Genomic DNA, 24,660 nt, shown 5'->3' on the forward strand with positions numbered 1-24,660 from the left:
TTCATTTTTTCTTGCTTTCTGTATTTCTCTGTTATATCTTCGTTGTTCTCCCCCATCTTTCTTTTGTAAGAGCTTTTGAAATCCTTGATTATTCTCGGATCATTGCCATATTTAGGAAATAGTCTTTGTTTTCTTGGATAAGATTTGTCAATAGAGAGTCTAATATTAAGGTGATCTAGCAGGGGGATTGGCCATTTTTGTTGAAAGATTCTGAAATGTTAGAGTTGGTGGTCTCTTAGGCTTTCCAGTTTTTCCAAAAGGGATTCTTTTATTACCAGACAATTTTGAAGGTGACAGCTAGCATTCTGGAAGCTAATCAAGAAAAATGCTGGATTTTTAAGCATTCCATGTACAGAATTATTATTTATTTCCTTTCCTTCTTTCAACTGGGTATGTTTTCCCAAAGTTGAGAATCCCTTGTTCAAGTTCCACTAACAATAATACTTGTCTTCTATCACTGTGAAGTAGTCAAATAGACTGTTTGTGTTGGAGATAATCTATTTGGAATCCAACTATAACTTAAATTATCTTTCACCAATTCTCTGTTTAGTGCCATTCAATGACATATTTTCTTTTTTTTTTTGAGTTTTATTTTTTATATTTTTAATTTTTTTAATATGAAATTTATTGTCAAATTGGTTTCCATACAACACCCAGTTTTTCAAAGGTACTGTTACCTACATTTCTTATGACCTTCTTGGATTTTGTGGCACAAACAATTTTACATATTATTGACTTTCTGTGCTGAAGGTTCTTATTTAGAAAAAAGAAGAAGCAGATTTAAGTCAATTATCCTCATCCATCTGCAAAATATCATAAACAAATAATTTGACATTTTTTTATCTACTCTGGTCACCTCTAAGTTCTCATTGTCCTTGTCTCTTTATGCTGTTTTTATTGTATTCTAAGTGTAGGATTTGAGGATGGAGTAGAGATAAACATGTTTTATCCTCCAGCTCTAACTGCAATTATGAATAGATGTGATTTTCTTCCTTATTAGTTCTTTTCTTCTATAAGTCTCATATCGAGCATCAGTGCAGGAAATCTGTGTTTACTGCCACAGAAACATTAGAAAAATGGTGAAAAAGCCAATTAATTCTGTCTTTACAATCCTCCTTCATTATTTCTTAGTGTTTCTAATAATTATGTTTAGGAAAATGTTTTATATTTCTAAATCCTAGTACTTCTATATGAGTAGGTCAAAATATGTTCTACAACTTTGATATGTGAAAATGCCTGTTGGTGTTCTCGTTTCTCTTACCTAAGGATTAACATAATTAAAAAAAAATAATGTTTATTTATTTTTGAGACAGAGACAAAATGCGAGTGGGTTGGGGCAGAGGGAGAGGGAGGCACAGAATCTGAAGAAGGCTCCAGACTCTGAGCTGTCAGCTCAGAGCGCGACGTGGGGCTTGAACTCAGGAGCTGTGAGATCATGACCTAAGCTGTAGTCAGGTGCTCAACTGACTGAGCCACCCAGGCACCCAGGATTAACATAATTTTTAAGACAGTGAAGGAGAAGGGAGTAAAGCAGAAATATAAAGAATAGAGATAGGTGGTATTGGAATGCTTGAGAGAGATTCTGTGTCTAGTCTCCCTTCAGACTTTTTGTCACTGGAGCAAGAATATGATATGAGCTCTAGGAACATTTAGTGAAATTTAAGAGTGGAGAAAATTTTGTGTCCTCAGTCCCTGCTAGTACTCTGGAAGGTGAGAACTTGGCAGAAATTCCCAGCACCTCTTTGGTGTGACAACACCGTGGGTGTGTGAACAGGAGGAAAAGGTACCTGCCACAGGTTTACCAAACCTCTTGTTACCCTAGAGTTGGATGAGGAAAGAGCTAAATATTCCTGTGACACTCAAAAACATGGATCATTTAATAAAAGGGAGAACCTTCAGATCTTGAAGGAGACTTAGCTGCATGGATTCTTCCCCTAAAGACCATCTTTAGCAGTTGCTACTATGGAGAAAGTCAACCAGAACAAACATGTGTAGGCCTCAGCCAGATCCCGAATGGGCAGGCACCACCAATTACCAGATGCTTTTCTTGGTGCCATAACAGAATATAAACTTCCAGAAACATAAACAGTGTCCTAGGAAGGAAAAGCAGCTAAGAAATAATTGAACTGAAGCTCATATTAACAAGGCATAATAAAGCAAGTCTGTTTATATTGAATTGACTACAGTTTTTATTTTTATTTTTTGGATTTTACAAAAATGAGGATAAAGTTGTGATTTAGTTATCAAAAAATAAAGTCCCATTTTCTTTGCCACCTGGTTGTTGTTGTTGTTACTATCATTATTATTTTATTATTATTCTAAAAATCATATCTGTTGTGTGTCATGCTCAGAGAACTGAATATGCTGAGAAGATTTCAAAATGAGTGTCAGATAAAAAGTTGTGACTGGAACATGAGGGTGTTCAGACACTGCTAATAAGTACAAGGCAGAACTGTGGTTAACAGGCCATGATAGTTAATTTTGTGCATCAGCTTGAAGGGTGTTTGGGGATGAGATTAACATTTAAATGGGTGAACTTTGAGTAAAGCAGATTGCTCTCCATTATGTGAGTAGGCCTCATTCAATCAGTTGAGGTTTGAATAAAACAAAAAGACAGACCCTCCTGTGCAAGAGGAAATTTTCTATTGGACTGCTTTCTGACTGGACCTGGAAAGTCCTGAGTCTCTGAGTCTCCTGAGTCTCTGCCTTCCAGCTTTTGGACTAGAACTGCACTGTTAGCTCTCCTAAGTCTTGAGCCTACCACCCACACTGCAGGATTGGGGCCAGCCAGCCTCCATAATCATGTAAGACAGTTCCTTACAATAAATCTCTTTCTATATGTGGAATCCTATTGGTTCTGTTTCCTTGGAAAACCCTGCCTGATACACAGGGATTAATCCACTTATATTTAACTGTCAAATGAGAGATTATCATCGCTCGATATTTGCTATATTATCCCAAGATATGCTACATGATGTAAGTAAATTTGAAATGATTAGGTAAGCTCATATGATATTTTCATAGTAAGTACATAATGAAAGATTAAGGTGTGTCCAATAGGTCTTCAATTGAAAATACTTGATGCCATGTGGTACAGCCATATCTTCCCATAAAATAGTCCTAGAAATCTCTGTCAAGAATGAATTTAGGATTAGAAGGATCACTTGTGTAACCCAGTATGACATTTCTTATGCTCTCATAGAGATGATTTCATTTGGCAAAAAGATTTATGCAGCCTCTAAGAACACAAGGCAGATGACAAGTGCTGCTAATAATTGATATGGTCACTATTCAGATAGCAAGCCAGGATTCAGAAAAAATCTCTTCCATTTGCCCAGGCTCTGTGCCACAGAGCAGCAGAACAACAGATCAATTCAGTCAATTTCATCCCACATCCCAATGATTTGTGGAGAAGTTGAACCATTTTTAAGTCTCACATTAGATTAAACTATTAGCGGAATCTGGTAGTTTAAAATTTTGCCGTATTAATACTAATATGTAAGATAATTTTATTACACTGTAAAGCACATTGAATGTTGAAATATTCTCCTGATGAATGAAACTGTTAAAAATAATAATCATTTGAATATATTAGCAAGATAATGCGAACACAGGAATATGATTTGCTTCATAAGCACATAGAAATTTCCAAGGAAATAAGAAAATACAAAGAAACAAAAAAGCTACCTCTGTGAAAGATTCTGCAAATGGTAACAGCCAGATGTCAGAAGCTTTAAGCATAAGTTGAGCAATCTATAATTTTTTCCATCAATAAGTCTATTCCTATCTCTACACACATGCAAGAAAAGATTTATAAAGTTATATCCAATAGAGTATGTAAACAAAAAGTAAATTTTTGTTAGAATCTTCCTCTTGGATCTTACGTGATGACATACAATTTCAAGAAACACAAAATAAAACACTTTTAGACAAATATTCTGTGCTGAAATTGCTTATAACCTCACCAACTGGATCAATAAGCTTGTAACACAAACTTACATTATCCAGCATTCAAGATATTTCCATGCATATTACATTATGCATCACCACTTTTGCCTGTTCTCTGACCCACTGTTATTCTCCCTCCTTAGCCACCTATTATTTAAAGTGATAACTAGATATAGTCGAAAATTTTGAAATATGATTAAAAGGGACACTGTTTAATTGTGTTTCCTTCCTTGTTGTTGTTTTTTTTTTTTTTTTTTTATCTCTTTGGTGATTAGTCAATTAAATTAACTTCTGTGAGGGCACAATAAAACTACTTAAAATGGTTTCTTGAAGAGAACACATTTTATGTCTGTTTTGTTCCTTGTACCCTAAAATGTTCTCTAACTCCACATAAAACCTCACTGCATTCTAGTTTTTCCGTACAAGCATTTAGTGGCCAGGGTCTCTCCGGAAGAAAAGAAAATCCTTGCATTTTTGGTGTAGATCCAAAATATCACCCTGGAAAGTAAAAAGCATTTTTCCTTTGCTTGGTTGTAGCTCAGTAACAGTGAAATGTTGTGGTGACATTTTATTATTTCTTATTTATTTATTCGTTTATGTATGTATGTATGTATTTATTTATTTATTTATTTATAGAGGGAAGGCTGTATTTCCATCATGTAAATTAATTTAACATATAAATTCAGTTTGGGATTCACCTCATACATGTAAGCAAACTGCCACCCCAACATACTGACATGATGAATCCCATTCCCTGCACTTTTCTTGCTGAAAAAAATGTGTGTAGAGCTTCTGTGTTTAAGCTGGGGACTATCAAATGTATTGTCATTATTTTTACTGTTTATCTTTTCTTATTAGACTCTACGTTTATGAAGACAAGAGAACATATTTACTTGTTTAAGGATGTATCCCTAGCATAATGCCTAGTGCCTGTCACAGAGTAGGTTCTGGATAAATGCTTATTGATTGATTGATTGACTGAGCACCTATTCTCTCATACATATTATATTTATTCCACTTTCTTATTCATCCTGCTCCTTTTCCATAAATATACTTTCCTCAGTGCACAACATATTTTCTGATTGGCTTATTTAACATAGTAAATTTGAAATACAGGTATTTTTTGTCCTTTTTTTCACTGCAATTGGATTTTTGCTATGCTATGCACTAAAAGATAAAACCAACAATAATTAATTATGTGCTAGCTCTAAGAAGCAGTACAAGGTACTATGGAGATACAAAAATTTATAATCCACGGTAAAGTTAAATCCATAAAAAGCCTAATCTAGTTGACATAATAATATTTAATCAACTGAAGGATCATTTGAAAAGTAAAAGGTTTAAGTAATAGTTCAAAACAAAGATAGAAATCTGTAAAAATATGAAATTAACTTTACTTCTGGTATCAAATTGAGCCAAAATTGCAGTAGAAATTTGAATAAAAGTAATATCTTAGAATTTGACAAATCAAGGAAATCATCACAGAGGAGATGGACTGTGACCTCTTTTAAAGAATGTTGAGAATTGTGTAGGCACACAGGTTCCAAAACAGCAGCAACTCACTTCATATTTAGAATTTGAATTTCCTTATCTATTTACCTTATTTAAGTTTTTATTGTGTAGAATAAACCCCAAATAAAACTTGGTTTTAGATACTTTTAAACCTAGAAGAGGTTTTCTAACTAAGACCACCTTCTAACATATATCATTATATTTGTTAGGTACCATTTCAAAAGTCAGATTTTTCTAAGTCCCATCTCATTATTATTCTTTATTCATACTTCACTGAGGTTTGATTGGGCCACAAAAATGGCATTTTTCCTTTTCCTGCCAAGTCCCAAACTGACCAAGAAACAGACATAAAGGATAATATACCTACAGATCTACACATTGTTTTCATTATTGAGATTGCTGATAAAGTGTGATCTGGGCATGCTGCAGTAATGGATTTCCTAACATTGAAAAAGGACATTGAAAGATTTCTGACCTATTCACATGGCATGCTATACACACAGGCTCCCCAGTCTGGAAACTAGTACTTGGATAACTTATGACATGAAAAAGCAGCCCACAAAGCAGTCCTCTGTTCAGGAAGACAAATCCTGAAAACAAGAAGAAATAAGAAGCTGAGATATGCCCACTACCTCTTTAATTAACCAATAAAAGAGATCACCTTTCTATTCAGAGTAGGAGTAAATGGGAGAGAAGGAGGGGCAGGAGCTAGGAGTGCCACGTTAATGGATAACCGTCCACACAGAAGGAAACATCGAAAGTAGGAATAAAATTTTCCATGAGCACTTTTAAAAAAATAAAAATTTAATGTTTATTTATTTTTGAGAGATAGAGAGAGGAAGAGAGGCAGAGTGTGAGTGGGGGAGGGGCAGAGAGAGACAGAGACACAGAATCCAAAGCAGTTACCAGGCTTTGAGCTGTCAGACAGAACTGAGCGCTAAGTGGGGCTCCAACCCACCAACTGAACCATGAGATCATGACCTAGGCAGAATTCAGAGGCTCAACTGACTGAGCTACCCAGGCGCCCCTTCCCTGAGCACTTACATGTCTCTTCCTCCAGATCATTTGCTTCTGAAGGAGCTAGGATTTTTGGTTGCTTTTGTTTGTTTATTTGCTTGCTTGATTTAATTTCAGAATGAAGTGCACTGTAATGAGAAGACCATTAGTTTTGATGTAAGGAAAATATGGATTCATATTAATCAATTCTTGGCCTAACAAGTTTTACTCAATATTTTACAATGGTATGATTTAAACGAACCTTTTAAAATTGGAGAACATATCAGATGTATTTCCTCCAATATGATTAATTTGTATACTCTTAGTCTTTTCTTAGAATCATTCAGAAAATTTAAATATATGAAAACGTTTAAAATACCCTCTTAGGTGACTACAATCAATAGTATATCTTGGAAAGTACTACTTTTCCTTTGAGTATTTGGTTCTGAGAATCAATTAATACCGTGTGTGTGTGCCTGTATACATGTGCTTAATTGGATTTACTTTTGTGAATAAAAATGGAAAGCCTCCCTAAAGAGGTGACATGTGAGCTGGATAGTTAAAATGAATTAAGCATGTGAAGACAGAACTGATATAACTCATGGAAGCTACACAAGGCTTGGCTTTATTAAGGAACTGAGAAAGCATGTCAATGGGACAGGATTAGACTGAGTTAGAGTAGCAATACTAAGGAGTAAAGTTGGAGAATTAGTCAGAATGGAGTTAATCAGACTTATTGATCATGGAAAGAAGTGTAGATTTTATTTTAAGAGCAATAAAAACCCATTGAAGGCTTTAAGCATGGCAATGAAAGAATCTAATTTACATTTTTAAAGGGGTGTTTCTCTATACAAGGCTGAATGGATAAGAGAAAAACAAAGTGGAATGAGGGGTTTTACTAATCAAGAGGAAGCAGATTTTGGTTTGGATGAGTAAAAAGTTCACTAAAGACTTTGGTATTCCTTTAATATTTTATAGCAACTTCCCTACCAGGGAAAATCTTACTTAGTTTCAAGTTTCAGCATTAAGATGCTACTAAGAGGAAAGATTAAATTATCAAAAGAATAAACTTGAGGACAATGGCAATTTTTATGGAAAACTTAGTCTCTGCAAGTTCCTTTTTAAAATTATTTTTTGTTAATATAAGAGTCTTTTAAAATGAAAACTATAAAGGACATCAGTAAATTTATAATTAAGATTATTTTTTTTCCATTGAAATGGGCCCGTATCTGTTAATAAGATTAATGTATATTTTTTGGTGATACTCTTAACATTTGTAATTCTTATAGTTGTGATGTGCTTGAATTAAGCTAATTTAGGAGAAAAATAAATGAAATTTTCAAAGATACAACTTTGCATTGAATTATTCACTTTTTATTCATTTCCATGAAGCCTGATGTGAGTCAGAGTAAAGACAAAAACAAAAAACAGTAACAACCAAAAAATCCCAATGTTATCATTTAGTTGTTATCTGAGACAACAGAGTTGATACATCATAAGTAGGGGCTAGATAACATGGAAGGATAGATAAAACAAGGTTAAAGAAAAACTCCATGTGGATTAAGACTATGAGAATAAGTTAGAGAAGCCAGAATACTCCCTACAATTTATTCAGTTATTTACTTTTTACCCACTTGTACCTAAAATAGGATCCATCAAGATTAAACATATAAACAAGTTAGACACATGCACATACACACACACAAATGAAACCTGATTCTCTGACTCCACACAGGGCAGAAAACAGCAATACAGTAACTGAGCCATTGGGCAGCCCCTAATCAGACATCAATGAAATGAATCACTGGTGTTCTCCATGAAAGATACAAGGAATTTGACAGGGATTTCTCCCTCAGAGGCCTCCTCTGTGCCTGTCCCTGCCGCATCTACACATTAAGAATAGTTGAAACAACCCCCATGCAGCATATAGGAAAAGCACTACCATCAATGTATTTCTCTAAGTTAGATTCCAGGCACTTATGAGAGGTTAAGTAGAAAAATATGTTAGATCACAAGAATTATTTGGAGGTCTACTTTTCACATAACAATTTGATGATACCTGTTTATTTTACTTCTTTTTTTTTAATGTTTATTTATTTTTGAGATAATGTGAGAGAGCTGTCAGCCCGGAGCCCAACATGGGGCTTGAACTCATGAACTGTGAGATCATGACCTGAGCCAAAGTTAGATGCTTAACCAACTGAGCCACTCAGGCACCCCTCTCCTTCTGTGTAAAGTTACAAATCCAAAGAAAACAGAGAGTACTTGAAAATTCTTTGGAGTGTCATCAAAATTTAGAAAGTCTGTAGAACAACTTTAAATGAATAAAATCTTTCCTAATTAAAGATATAAAAAGGTAACATTAAAACTAAAATTATGGGGGCGCCTGGGTGGCGCAGTCGGTTAAGCGTCCGACTTCAGCCAGGTCACGATCTCCCGGTCCGTGAGTTTGAGCCCCGCGTCGGGCTCTGGGCTGATGGCTCAGAGCCTGGAGCCTGTTTCTGATTCTGTGTCTCCCTCTCTCTCTGCCCCTCCCCCGTTCATGCTCTGTCTCTCTCTGTCCCAAAAATTAAAAAAAATAAAAATAAAAATAAAAATAAAAATAAAAATAAAATTATGTATGACTATCTTTAATTTATGAATGTATTCTAAAAGAAATCAAAATAGAAAATGTATTTGCTGACTTTTCTCAAAGGTATTATTTACAATACATTTAGAAAAATCTACCACTACATATCTTTATGTTGATCCAACTGTGTATCGATACTACTTTTATTTTGTTGCTGTTCATAATTAATCAGATTTAGTAATATTGTTGCAGCATTTTTTTTACCTCAATTCCCGGGGTTCCTCATCTTGCAGCTTCGAAGAATAAAGAGGTGGACACAAAATGAGTAGCAGGCAAAAGTTTATTACAGTATAAAATCAAAAAGGAAGAATAGTATGAAAGCTGTCTTTATAGAGAGGGGACATTTGAAGGTGAATACCTGCGACTATAGACAAGGGGCCTTGTCTTAGAAGGTTCTCATCGCCCCCTCCCCTTTTTTTCCCCCTAGTTCCTTCTCAAGTACTACCCTTCCTTATTGGCTTAATAACTCTAGCTACTGGGTTTTCCATTCCTGATTGGCTCAACTCCATTGTGGGAGAGATGGTCAATGGCCATACAGTTCCTTGTGGGTCACAGGTTTTATGGTCTACTTTTTTTAGGCAGGTGTTTTGTCAAATTCCTAAAGGGAACTTGAGGGGCAGTAGGTGGTGTCTGTTACATTCTTAAGAGGAACATTATGCCTGAGGGGGTTTGCTGTGATCAGACACTCCCAGCATTGTTTCAAAATATGTGTTTTTCCCCAACCAGGGAACTCATGTCCTAATTTTCCCTCTCTGTCTATTTTACCCTATCTTTTCCCTATCATAATATTAAATTTTATATTTAATTTGGGAACATTCTTAGTTAAGGAGAAATTTCTTATAACATTTACTGATTTCAAGAGTGTAGGTGTTACTAAGAATTAATTCAGAAGATTGTACTAAAAAGCAAGAAAGTACAGCAATAGTTACTTGTTTGTTTTTATTTTAGTACAATCTCTTAAGAATTGACAATTATGATTGTTAAGTGCTATTTTCATCACTCAATAGATCCATTCATCTGCTTATAAATTACTAATTTCATTTTTCTTCAAAAGCATACAATTTATTCTTAAAAGGAGAGAGGTGGTCATCTGTGTCATATGTACTAGTAAAATGAGAAAAACACAAATTAAATATATCATTAATTTACTTCAAATTTCACAAATAAAATGAATTTTTTATTATTTAAATTGTCAATGATAACATGGTAAATAGACTTCATTCTGTTAGTGACATAAATGCAAAATTAAATGCAGATTACATTTAAATAGCAAATTATTTTGTATAACTCATTAATATTAAAGCCATTCTATGTTCAAAGTAGAGTAAGGGGTAAAATACTATATATGCTATAAAAAGTACTCTAAACAATTTATAATTAAATAGATGAAATTTCAAAAGCATAATTAATGGTTAAAGAATTTAATAGCAACAAAAAATGTTCTTTGAAATAGGTAAGCAGTGTTAAAATGAATCATAAGAATGATTACTTCCAGAAGATAATCTAGAAAAATATTATGAGTGAGAAAACACTGATTTAGAACCCAAATTTTAGCCTTTGAAATCCTAGTAATTTTTGAATAATCAGAAATAAGAGGTAGAGAAATTACATATAAGAACAACTTTGTAAGTAAACTGAAGGCATGCAAATAAAAAGAAAAAAAACCTTCAAGTTGTTTGTAACACAGAAATGTCTAAAAGAGAGGAAGAGCATGAAAGGAATATTGGGAAGCTGGATTATTAAAGTTCTTAAATACAAGGCTAAGATATATATATATCTTATATATATATATCATATATATCATATATATATATCTTATATGTATATCTTATATATATATAGATATATATCTTATATATATATATCATATATATATCCCTTAGATTATAACAATATATATATATAGATATATATATATATATATGATATATATAGATATGTATCTATATATATATATAGTTATAATCTAAGGGACAAATGACAGGGATAAGTAAGGTTTGCATTTGAGTTTGTTTAGGATGACAATAATGAGTTCAATCTTCTACATTTTCCCTTAAATGTTTGTACCTTGCAGATGGTTAGACATATGGACCTTCATTTCTAGTTGTGATAGGGACTGAATTATTCAGTCTCTGAGAGAAAGGGTCAGAGGAATTCATTGTAATCTTGTGACAAGTCTAGATCATTGAGGAAAGCATGCAGTCACACAAGGGCTGTGACCAATAAGTGAGTTTGGCATTGTGGTGAAAATGAGATAATCCCAAAGTAAAGCAACAGTTCTAATAGTGGTAGGAACTGAAAAGCAAAAAGTAGTAACTGGATGTATGAAGGGAATATTTGTAAGAATGAGACAGCAAAGGAGACTAAAGTATGAATGTTGTGGAGGCCAAAGAAAATGGCTGTAGGAGTTTTTAAGAAGGAGGTAAATAGACATAGGTATCAACTCAGTAAAATGCTGCAGTATAAGTGGAAGTAAAGAGCAAGGAATAATGGGGAACAGGAGGTTTACTAGAAGTACAGTTATTTATTTATTTTTATTTTTATTTTTATTTTTATTTTTATTTTTATTTTATTTTTATAAGTAAGCTCCATGCCCGACATGGGGCTTGAACTCACAACTGTAAGAACAAGAGTCACATGTTTGGGCACCTGGGTGTCTCAGTTGTTAAGCATCTGACTTTGGCTCAGGTCATGATCTCACAGTTGGTGAGTTCCAGTCCCACATGGGGTGAGCACAAGCCCTGCTTTGGGTGAGCTCATGTTCCACTTCAGGTGAGCATGAGCCCATCTTGGGTAAAAACAGGAGCCCCAGGTGAGCCCCGCTTCTCTCTCTCTCTCTCTCTCTCTCTTTCTCTTTAAAAAAAAAAAAAGTCACATGTTCTACTGACAGAGCCAGTCAGGGTTCCCTAGAAGTGCATTTAATGATACTTGTGTGGCCTGGCCAGAGTTCAGAATATGGATACACATGCCTGAAATGCTACCCAAACCTTAGTTAAGTCCAATATCTGGCAAACTCAAAGAAAACGTACTTAATATTGCCTTTTCATTTTTTATTCACATTCAGATGGAATCTTTCATCTTCAATTAGATTGTAAATCACAAACAAATAAATATGACACTCAAGGAATTGATGAAGAAACTAGATTTCAGGAAAATAATTCCTTAAAAATTTCTGACAGAAGAGTAACTGGATGTGAGTGAAAAATTACAAATGTGTCATTATCGAAGAGGATAATTTAGCAAAGGAATTCTATCTCCTAGAATATATTTTACTTGAACTATTCCCAAATTCCACACTGTAAAATTTTATTGACTACCATTCTCAGATAATGGTAGTAATGTGGATTATCATTTATCTCTGATCTGGCTATGGAAAGAAGAATACCATGGGCTTTAATGATTTTTATTTTACTACAGTATATTATAATTACTATTCAAAAGGAGGAAAAATATCAAACGAAAATATACTTCACCACAATGTTTGCTAAGTAGAGTAACTTGCTTCTTTAACAATACCTGGTTAAATGAGAACTGACTCTATAAATAATCACATTTGCTGATGTTTAGAATGTAAAACATATAAGAAAATTGAAAAAATAATAAATTCATGAGCAAGAAAAAAATTTAATTTAACATTAACTGCATAGGGTGACTTTAAAAGACAAGGTATATTGATTATTTACATTAACAAAGTAGGCATGATCTCGTGCATATATATTCTAAGTTAGTTATATAGATGACTATTAATTCCTGGTATAAAGACTATAATTCTTAGACATTAAATATAAGTAGATTTTATCACAAAGAAGTGACAACAATGTGAAACATAAAGGATATAAGAAAGATTTTGACTAATACTTGGAAAAATGACTCTTTATATTGAAACAAAATACATGAGAAACTGTAATGTATTTTTAAAATAATTTATTTTCTTATAATAAATCACTTCCATATTGTACTGTTTTATAATATATTTTCTGTTTAAGAAAATTATAATTTCAAAGATTATATAATACAATTAGCTGTCCTTTTGTTTTATTTCATTTTTCAGTTTTGTGTTTGCATATTTAGAATATACTCTACACGCATGTATTTGCAAAAACTGAAATTCCAGGTCAATTTTAAAATTGAATAAAATTTTTTGGGAAAAATATTTTAAGTGTAAAAGAATGGAAACATATTGTACTGAAAACATACTGAATTGCTAAAAGAATAGATTTTAAAGTCATCATAGCAAGAAGAAAAAACAATTTCTATCACTAGGTGTGGTGGTGCATGTTAACTAGACTTACTATAGTGATCATTTGGCAATGTATGCAAATATTGAATCATCATGTCATACACCTGAAACTAATAAACTGTTATATGTCAATTATATCTCAATTTAAAAAACAAGACTAGAAAGAGATCTCTGCAAAACCCCACATTTTCATGCTGTGCATAAGGAGACATATTCTTTTACACAAATATAACATTGTATCTGCTCACTCAAGCCATTTTTGAACCTGTTGGGAGTCTGTCTGGCTTTCTATAAAGACCTCATTAAGTATGTAATAAAGAGGCGCCTGGGTGGTTCAGTCGGTTGAGTCTCGGACTTCAGCTCAGGGCACGATCTCGCGGTTTCTGAGTTCGACCCCGTGTCAGGCTCTGTGCTAACAGCTCAGAACCTGGATCCTGCTTCCGATTCTGTGTCTCCCTCTCTCTCTGTCCCTCTCCCCTTCATGCTCTGCCTCTTTCTCTCAAAAGTAAATAAACGTTAAAATTTTTTTTTTAAGTATGTAATAAAACTTTCTATCCCCTCTTGGAACATGTATAGTGATATCAGTCTGAGCATCCAAACCAAATTTTGGTTTGGGACATGCATCTCATCTCTGTGAAGTCACTATAATGCTTCATAATTGGTTATACAAATACAATTTTAATAGTATTTGATTATCCACTCAGTTTTAAAACTATTATGAATAACTCAAAAGAGAGGTGAAGCAACCTAACACGAAATTCTGGATTCAGTTCAATTTACTTTATTTTTATGGCTCCGTGATTTTGGTGAATGACTCAATTGTTTAAGCTGATGAAACTTTTTGCTGAAACTAATATAAACATCTATGTTTAGATGTTTTTTAGTGTTTATTTTTGAGAGAGAGAGAGAGAGAGAAACATGAGTGGAAGAGGGACAGAGAGAGAGGGAGACACAGAATCCAAAACAGGCTCCAGGCTCTGAGCTGTCAGCACAGAGACCGACACAGGGCTCAAACCCATGAACTGCGACATCATGACTTGAGCTGAAGTCGGATGCTTAACCAACTGAGCCACCCAGGTGCCCTAAACAGTATGTTTATATGGAGGCTGCCTAAAGTATACAGCTTCTTGGTGTCAGTTTTACAACTTTAACAATAATGTTTTTGATACCATATTCCAGTAACACCTGCTCTAATGTAAATGTGGGAAATTTACAAAATAAGGGATGAAATAATTTCTGATAAAAAAGTTGAAAGTCCAACATGCATAAAATAAGTTCTATAGTAAATAGAATTCTTAATAAAAATATAAATCTTCTAACACTTGGGGCACTTCAAGTTAGCATATGAGTCAACATTGATGCTGTCGTCATTAAGAACAATTAGTGCTTAATGTGTGTCAAGACACAGGAGGAAGAAAATTTTGTTAGGACTCTTCTGAATGAAAATGTTTAGTTCCTGTGAGCAGCTGGCCCTTAAGGCTTGACTTTCACTTTAGTAGAATGAATGCCCTTTCATTTCTCCCTCCATCTAAATACAAGTCCAAAACAGTATTTCAGAATGAAATCTGAAGAGGAACACTAAAGAGCCAGTGCAGGCCAGGGGAAGCAACAGTAATTACCCCTCGAATTGTTTTTATTGTTTACATGAGAATAATCAATTGACCACTTGGAGTAATCAGGCAGTCAGCAGGGAATCTCTCCAGTCTGGACAAGTCAGTGAAGATACAGCCCAGACTTGCACTTGTATTATCTGGGGCTCTCTGACTTTGGGTGGGAGCCACCGCAAGGCACATCCACTCTTGATGTGTCTAAACCCAGCCAACATCAGGGAGCCAAATTTCATCACTCAACTCCGCCTGTGTGAATTCGCTCGTAAAATTATAAATTTGAACCACATAAAGTTGCTATTTTGCAGGTCAAAAACATTAAAAAATCAGCATTTTTTTAACAGATCAGTAATATCTTTCCTTTTGATGTAATAAAAGTAATTGATACCTCTTTCAGTGTGACAGAGCAATGACCTCATTATAATTTTAACTCTGCAGCTCAAGGCTTGTGCCACTAGAATTATTTTTTGTATACTAATAAAGTATCTCAAATAGTAAAGAGTCTGATAAATAATCAAATTAATCAATAACTTATTACTACAAGTCAAATTTCTCTGAGTTTATTAAAATTTTGTAACACAAGGGGAGTTTAGAGGAAAACTGACCTGTTTATAGACATTTAGCTATTATTTGAAATCTAGATACTCATAAGTAGTCAATGAGTGCTAAATATAATTTTCACAATGATATTATTGAATATTTTTCTGGGTTAAATTTTGTATAAGAAAATTACTATGAGACTAATTTAAATCAAAATCACTTATGAAGCAGCTATAGAGTGGCATCTCAAGAGATGAATAGATTGATATTTGGAAAAACTCAGTATCTTGTGGCAGGTTGTTAGAAAATGAGACTTCCAAAAATGCTGTCAGAAGAACTTTAAGATTTTAGAATAACCATGCAGCTTGGGGCTTGGAAGCAGGTAGATACATACTTGAAGTAAATTATCTGTACTGGTAATCATTAAAAGTCAGGATGCACAACAAATAAGAATTTATTACCATTGCAAAACCTTCAAAAGTATCTCCTGATAGGGCATGCTTTTGATGATAATTGAGGTACAGATAAGATACCCATATTTTTCAAATGCTAATATGTATGTATCTTTGGTCTTCTGTTTTAATCAGACAAATGACATTCAGTGAGCTACATTTATATATATTTTTTAAAAAAGCAACACCGATCTTGGTCTTCTCCTTGCAGTTCAAAGCAAGAGGGGGCCAGTAACAAAACAACTTTTAACATTCCACTCTTCACTCATCTTTATTGATTTACGTCTTGTTTTCAATAACCTGGCCAATAAATGATCCACTCTTTGTTTTAAAAATTCAATTTAAGAAGATATAGCCAACTCTCTCGATACATTTCTTGCCACTGAGTATTAATACTTGTGTCGGGCATTTCTTTTTATAAATTTTTGGGGTGAATAAGGCTTACTCTTGGCTGCTTTCCTTGTATGTGACCTGCTCTTGTTAGCCAAACTCTGAGGCACACATACAGCGAACATTACGTAGAGTCTACTGTCTGGCAAGACAGTGAAAAGTAGACCAAACACACCAGGTCAGACTCTCCCTGAGGGAGGGGGACTTGAGATAAAGTGTTGAAGTCAGAAACAAGAATGTGGAGTATGGAAGAGGATCTACCCCCCACAGGTGTATACGAGGGCCAGCTGCCCATGAGGACGAGGGCTACAAGGGTAGTACAGTGCCAAATGCTTCATTGATGCAAAAGGAAGAATGACCAGTTTAAACAACCTTTTAGCTTGTCTGTTCAGGGTTGGTTGGATGAATGCATCACTGTGCAGGCTGATTGTTTAATGCCAAGTACATTTTGATTTTTAGGAACTGTGTTGGCCTATTAAGTCAGTTAGCTTGAGTCTAGAGAGTATAACTTGAGTCCCCATAGCAGTGAAACTATAACTGCTTTCTATTGGTTTTAACTAAGTTTCAAAAACTAGTTGCCCACTTTATATTCTCTTAAGACTTACCTAGTTGCTATCTTTAATTTTTAATAGTGTATAGGCTCAAGGCTCTAGAAGTTATCAACTTCACGAAGCCCACATTTCCATAACTAAAGGAACTAACTCATCTCTCTTGATTGAGCTGATTAATAGGAATTTTAAAGCAGGTACACGAAAGTGTTGTTCTTATCTTCATATTAGATGGGTTTGAATTAAAAGCCTAGTATCTTTAAATAAGGGAAATGAGAGGGCTTTAAAATGATAAAAATTGGAATCAACAGTATGTAATTGTTATGATTGTGCACAAAATACATGGGTATCAGCATTCATGAAGCAAAAAATAGAGATTTTTCAAGCAGAAGTTGAAACAAACCCATTTACCCCTCTCATATATTGTTCAACATTATTAAGAATCTAAATGCAATCAGTATACAATTTAAAAGTTAAAGAAATTTATATGCATATCAAATTCTATGTCACTGAAAGATAAAAATATTTTTGAATGTCTATGGAACCATGAAAAATTGATATATATTTGATTATAAAAATCCAGATAGCCTAAAAGTAGGTTAAGTCTACATTACTAAAATAAAGTATTATTAAATACTAAAACATAAATTGAATACTATATTAAAAAACAATCTTATTAAAGTTAAACAGAACACTTTTGCAATATTTAAAGAAGATATCACAAAGTATTTGATAAATAAATTAAATGAATAGACTACACATAATTATGTTAGGATTTAGCAAATTCAGTCCTCAGAGAAAAATTAATAGCCCCATTTATACTTTTTTATACTAGTAAAAATTTGAAAATTAGTGAATCAAGTCTATAAATCAAAAGAAAACTAGAGAAGAGAATACAGATGAAAGCAGAAATTAATTAACCACAAAACTTTAAAAAGTGGAGCTGATGGATATACACAGCTATTGGCTTACTGAAAAAAAAAGAAGAGTAGAAGTTAATATTTATTTCCACTATAATTCTATACTATATTAGTAGTAATTGACAACTGGGAATTTCAATTTATAAAATTACCATACTCAAAATGGATCATAGACTAAAAACATATCATCTAAAACTATAAACTTCTAGAAGAAATCTTATTTTTTAATTTTGTTAACAAAAGATTTATCCAACTTGACACCAAAAGCAGGATCTTTTAAAAAGTTAGATATTAAAAAAAATTAACATTTATTTATTTTTGAAAGAGAGAGACAGAGCACTAGTAAGGGGAAGGGAAAATCTGAAGCAGGCTCTATCCAGGCTCTGGGCTATCAGCACAGAGCTTGATGCGAGATTCAAACCCAAAAGTGAGATCATCACCTGAGCCAAATTTGGGTGCTCAACTAACTGAGCCACCCAAGCATCCTAAAAAAGCTGGATTTTTTAAAAGTTAAGTGCTTCTGCTCTTAAAATACACTGTAAAGAGAGGTAAAGAAAACATTTGCTATTAAAATCAGCTATTTACTGATAAAATACTTGTATCCAGAATATGTAAATAATTCCCAAAATCAAATAATAAAAATTGAAGAACCTAATTTAAAGTGTACCTAAGATTTGAACAGCTACTTCACCAGGGAAGATACCAAGTAAGCAGAGAGAAAGATATTCAACATCATCAAGTCATTATGAAAATACCAATTGAAACCATGATGAGACACCACATCTATTAGAATGACCCTGTTAAATATTGGCAAGGAAGTAGAACTACTGGAATAATCATATCATTGCTGGAAATATAAGATTTATATCTTTGAAAGTCAGTTTAGCAGTTTTCTGGAAAGTTAAACACATACCTAATATATGCTCAATCTATTCCACTTCAAGATTTATACAAAAGAAATGAAAGCAAATTCCAATACATTGTGTACACATGCAAATGTTCATAGCAGCTTTATTCTTAATAGCTAGAAACTAAAAACAACACAAATGTCCATCACTAGTGAGTGAAGAAATAGATTGTGGTATATCCATACAGTGGAATGTAGCTCAGCAATACAATTTAAATAACTATAGTTATACACAAAAACGTGGATGGATATCAATATTATACTGAATGAAAGATAACAAAAAGTATGTATATTGTATATTTCTATTTATATGAAATTCTTAAAAACATAAACTCATATATAGTGATAGAAAACATGTTACTATTTGCCTGTGGAGAGAGTATGGGGATGGGGACAAGGAAAGGCTAGAGGAAGGGATTGCAAAAGAGCACAAGAAAACTTCTGGAGGTAATAGTTATATTCATTATCTTGATTGTATTGATGATTTCTTTGGGTAGACAGATGATAGAAAGAGGATAGATTAATAGTTAGAAATATATATACATAGGTGTCAAAAGTTATAAAACTATATGCAGCTCAATGAATTTCAATCATACCTAAAGAAGGTTGTTCTAAAAATACTATGTCTGTAATAAAACCATTTGTGCTATCTGGTTGGCAAAGGTTTTATAAAATGTCACCTAACTGGTTAAGTCATCGGAAAGTAAAGTCCCATTATTTTTTGCAGTTGTATGAATTCCTATGAATTCTAGAGTTTAAATTAGCTATATATATCAAATATATGAATCTCCCCTAACAGTAGTTATTCAACAGGATATTAATGTAACAGGATATTAAAATGAGAATCTTTCTCTCTCAGAGTTGACTGAATTTTCAGACTTGAAAACACTACAACTGTGGCAAGGTAACTCCATATCCAAAAACTAAATGTTAATCTGCCAGTACATGAAAATCTAAAATGCTATAAAATCCTTTTGGCTAACATTAACTGTCACTCACCTTGTGGGTATAAGTGTTGAGGTAAGAGGTTTGGAGAGGACGGTTAGGTTGGCACGTTGTGTATGGTGCAGGGAGCTGATAGCATTTTTCCTTTCTTTCTTTTCTTTCTTTCTTTCTTTCATCATGAGGAAAGTGAATGGGGATTCATAGGAGCCACATAAACATCTTGACTTGTGTCTTGGCATTGTGAGGAGGTAGGACATGATGTTTATAACTTCGTGACTGCATTAATGACTAGGTAGATGCTTTGTTGGCTTTGCTGTAGATAAGTAAATAAACCTAATGGGGGATGGCTGCCCTTTATGGTAGGACACAGCTAAAACTTAATGGATGTTCTGCTGTCCTAATCAACCCCAAGATATTTTTAAAAGGACCCTGAATAGAAAAAGGGGTAGAACTAAAAATCAGCATCTAAAATTCAGCAGAGAAAAAAAAACAGGACAGAGTTTTTATTTATATTTCATACACATGATTCTTATTATAATGTTTTGGAAGCTCCCTATGAAGTAATATTTAGCGTTTTATCAAGATTACTTACATAGAGGAAAATGGTGAGTTTTTGATTTATGAAAAGAAACTTGATGACTTTCTTTTATCTAGAACTATGAAAATCAATGTTCAATGATGCACAAATGTCAACCACAGTCCTACCAGATGCAAGTATGCATGACAACCGAAGGAAAGTCATTTAAAATAAGACAGATTACTTTTTCATATTTCCTCTAATTTTTAAAAACTATTTGCAGTTACTGAGTGAATTTTTTTATTCAGTGTGTACGTAGATTCCTGATAATACCATAGTCCTAGTAAAAGAGCAAATACGCAAGCCTGATTTTTCCACCCAAGAATGGACGGACATTTGAATTTGGGATTTGTCCAACTCCTTTTGTAAAGAAAGAGAAAATTGCTCTTTTGCGAACTTTTAAGTGTTTTTGCTTTATAGATGTGTACTGGGTATAGGTGTGTTTGCTTTATAGGTGTGCATAGGTGTGTACTGGGGCCCATGGTTAATGCAATTCCCTGCATCGTACATGGTTTTCACTTTTCCTCTCACTCAATTGTTGTGCGATGCAAACAAGAAACAATCATAGTCTTAACTATGCAATATAGGAGAGACACTAAGCAAGTCAACGTATTTTAGGGATAATGTAAAATTTTTACAAAGTTATATGTTTTGTTATTATTTTGGCAGCAGGAAGTTAGAAGGGACAACGCATCGCCTCTTTGTGTACTCTAACAAATTTCATTAGGAATCATTTGTGGCGCCCCATGTGATTTCATCAATGCTTTTTTGGAAGAAAGCAGAAGCAGAACATGACAGCTATACACAATGCACCCATGGAATAGTCAATTTATTTTGTTTCCCAATGACTTCCTCAAGGTCCATATTTTGCTGCTGTAAATTTCGAAAATTTTCATTGATTTTTCAAGAAAATGAAAGCATTACAAGATTGTTATCATTTTGCATTTCTTGAAATAAATAAACTTTCATTAAAAGGAACCCACCTGTTCCATACATCCTAGCAAACATTTAAACTTTCCAGCTTGATGACTTTACTCTTCAACTTTTCAGAGGTGGGACAAATTTCATTTCATTCCTATTTAATTTACCTTTATACATCCCAGTGGAACTAAAGTAGTGAGATGTCAAGGCAGGGGCTCAAGCAGTCACCCTGCAAATCTTCTAGTTATTTCCTCTGAATCTTTAGCAACCACTAACATATATATAGATTAAAAAGATAGATGAAATCTTATAAGACTAAAAAATATCACTAACATATATATATATTAGTAGAACTTAAGAGAAAATCTACAGACTACAGATTCTAAAGTAAAAAGTATAGTTAGTTAACACAATTTAGTGTCTGGAAATAACAATTATTTCATATTAAAAAAGCTATGATGTGTGTATATAAAATATCTCATATATACAAATATACACAAAGAAACAGAGAGTTTCTTATAAGAATAAATAAAAGTGTTTTATTTAATTGTAATTCATTACCTGATTAGAAGAGTATATTTGAAGATCTAATTTATATTTGTAATTATGTTAAATATAAATAAAGCTTTAGAAAAATGCATCTATAATGAAGTGGCAATCATATTTTATTCACTCATATTTTTCAAGATATCTTCAATAAGACTCAAGAAGATGTAGACACTATGAGAGAAAATCCCAATCAAAAAAGTTTTATAAAAATTGAAAATAACAGGATTTATTTAATGACCATTCTTAATATATATTGGACACTGCTAGATTTCATAATGAGATTTTTATTAATACAAAATTGGACAATGTTGTGGTCTAAAAATAAATATACTCTCTATCTTTGGGAAATAGTAATCATGAACAAATAAAGCAACTTAGGACCATAGTGAAATATAGTAAAATAAAACTCATACCAAATTTTGAAAAATAACCCTAAAATATTGAGTGTAATAACTCCTAGAAATATCTGTATTCATCAAGGAACCCAATTGGCCTAATTTAACCTTGTTAACTGTGCCTCAACTGAATTGACTCTAACTTGGCCTCCTTTGGCATAGCTAGGCTTGAGCCCCTGTCATATATTTCTGTGCTTAATTTAGGCTGCAATTTCTCAGCAAATATGGTGTATCATTTTTCTACTCAGGTCTACATCTGAGTGTGATCTTGAATCATGGGAAATTCTGGATGGGTTTTTCCATGAAACATGCAGTCAAGAGAAACTTGTGAGGGCGGGTGACAATGTGAACCTACTTTCCAATTTTCTGCCTAAACCCTTCACACTAACCTCCTACTCACCAACACAAGTCTCCAATTCCCCAACTCTGCTGGATGGACTAGCAGTGTGGGGTTCCCTGTCATGTGGTGTTCATTATGCATTGTTTAAAGGAACTCAAACTCTCTATATCATTTATTTATTTGTCTAATTCATCAATCTATCAATTAAAAAGCTACAGCTGTTTCATAAATGTCATTTACTTAAATTAACATGTGTCTACATGCATAAGTATTTATTTTTATAGAGTTTACTGTCATCATATTCATAGTTTTAAATTTAGCAATGATGAAGTTAGGAGCTAATATGTAGTATCATTATGTATAAATTGCTTATAATCCAAGTTTATTAAATTTTGTGTTCAAAGTCATTTTGACAATATTATTTATGGTATTTTAGGAGCCCAGGCAGACTGCCTCATAATGTAACACAACAGCATATTAATTATTTTGAATTTAAGTTACCTGGGAAACACTCAGACCCTCATATGTGCTCCCAAAACCAGGAAATAAATTTCCCACATGAAAAGTACCCTCCCTGTAATAATAAGTAAAAAGTCATTCTTACTACCAGATCCAGGGACTTTAAAACAGAAAGCTGTAGAAACAAATCTTGTTACATTTTTTACTAACCTATTACCTGAGTCCAAATTCCACTTAGAGGTCCTTACTAATTAAGTTCCCAAATCCCTTTTTCTTTTTTTTTTTTTTTGCATTTATTTATTTTTTGAGAGACAAAGTACAAGTTGGGGAGGGGCAGAGAAAGAAGGAGACACAGAATCCGAAGCAGGCTCCAGGCTCTGAGCTGTCAGCACAGAGCCCGACGTGAGACTTGAACTCACAAACCGTGAGATCATGACCTGAGACGAAGTCGGATGCAGTCTGAGCACCCAGAAGCCCCTAAATCCCTGTTTTCTTTATCCTATCAATGTCTCACAAATTTATTGTCTCTCTGTCTAAAATATATATAAAGTGCTTGCCTTGGTCACTTCTTTCAGTCTCCATTTCATTATTGTGTCCCCATGCTTGCATAATAAAATTTTGGTTTTTTTCTTCCTGTTAATCTGTCTCATGTCAATTTAATTCCTAAATCAGCTGGAAGAACCTTAAGAAAAGAAGGAAATTTCTTCCTCCTCTATAGTACCTTTATATAATAATAATTTAAAAAATTACTGCACTGGTATTAAAACAATACAAAAAACTTCATCACAAGACCTTAGAAGATTTAATACATTTTTAGCATTTTATCACCTTTGTCAAAAAAGGTAATGGAAGTAAGAACAAGCACCTGTTGTGAAATTTGATCTCATTCCGTATAACAGTGAGCTCTGATATTGGCTAAACTTTATATTGTTCTGCCTATTCGTCTATAATAAAATAGGAACCATAATATGTTCTATTTGCATCACTGCAATGTTAATGAGGATTAGTGAATCAATATATAAGTCAAGTGGTCTTAGGACACAATTTGGTTGTAAAGAATCACTTCATAGTTGAGAGAGTTATATGATGTAGAACAGGCTTTATTGAGAATAGAGTATGTTTCACTGATCTTGTAAATTGCCCCATTACATATCAGATTTCACTTTTTCCAGTTTATTGACAAGAAATAATCTTCAAAAATGGACATGGGACATTTGTCAATGTCTATCTGTATCATACAATTGCAACTAAATAGGCACGGCAAATACATTTCAGTCAACTGGGCATTTCATACATGTTAGCCAATGTGATGATATATAGGATATAGGGAGGAGATGGGCCATTTGTGATGAATTCAATTGACTTCATTCCACACCAATGGACTCTGAATAGCTGAAGGTACCCTCCCTCCTACAACCAATCTACTGGCTAAGATTGACCAACTGCTTTTAAAATAAGATGTAACAATTATCCTTTCATATGCTTTATGTGAGCATGTCCACTTGTGAGAGGAAAGTTATGAATTATTGACACAGTTGTTTTTCCCCTTAATAAGGGAGGATATTTTTTAAACATTCTGACACTTTATTTCCACCTGTAACATATAATCAGTCTCTCCAAAACTTTACTAGAACTCTTTCAGGCTTTGATAAAGGTGTTTACTTTATGAAAAAAAAAGTGCTTATTGAAGAATAATAACTTGTGAATGCCTTTCTTAAAATCAACAAGTCAAATGTACAAATAAAGTAACTAATATTTTTGTTAATGGGGTTAGAGCAATCAATT

This window comes from Prionailurus viverrinus, chromosome B2 (genome assembly GCF_022837055.1).
Source record: "Prionailurus viverrinus isolate Anna chromosome B2, UM_Priviv_1.0, whole genome shotgun sequence".
Classification (NCBI taxonomy): Eukaryota; Metazoa; Chordata; class Mammalia; order Carnivora; family Felidae; genus Prionailurus; species Prionailurus viverrinus.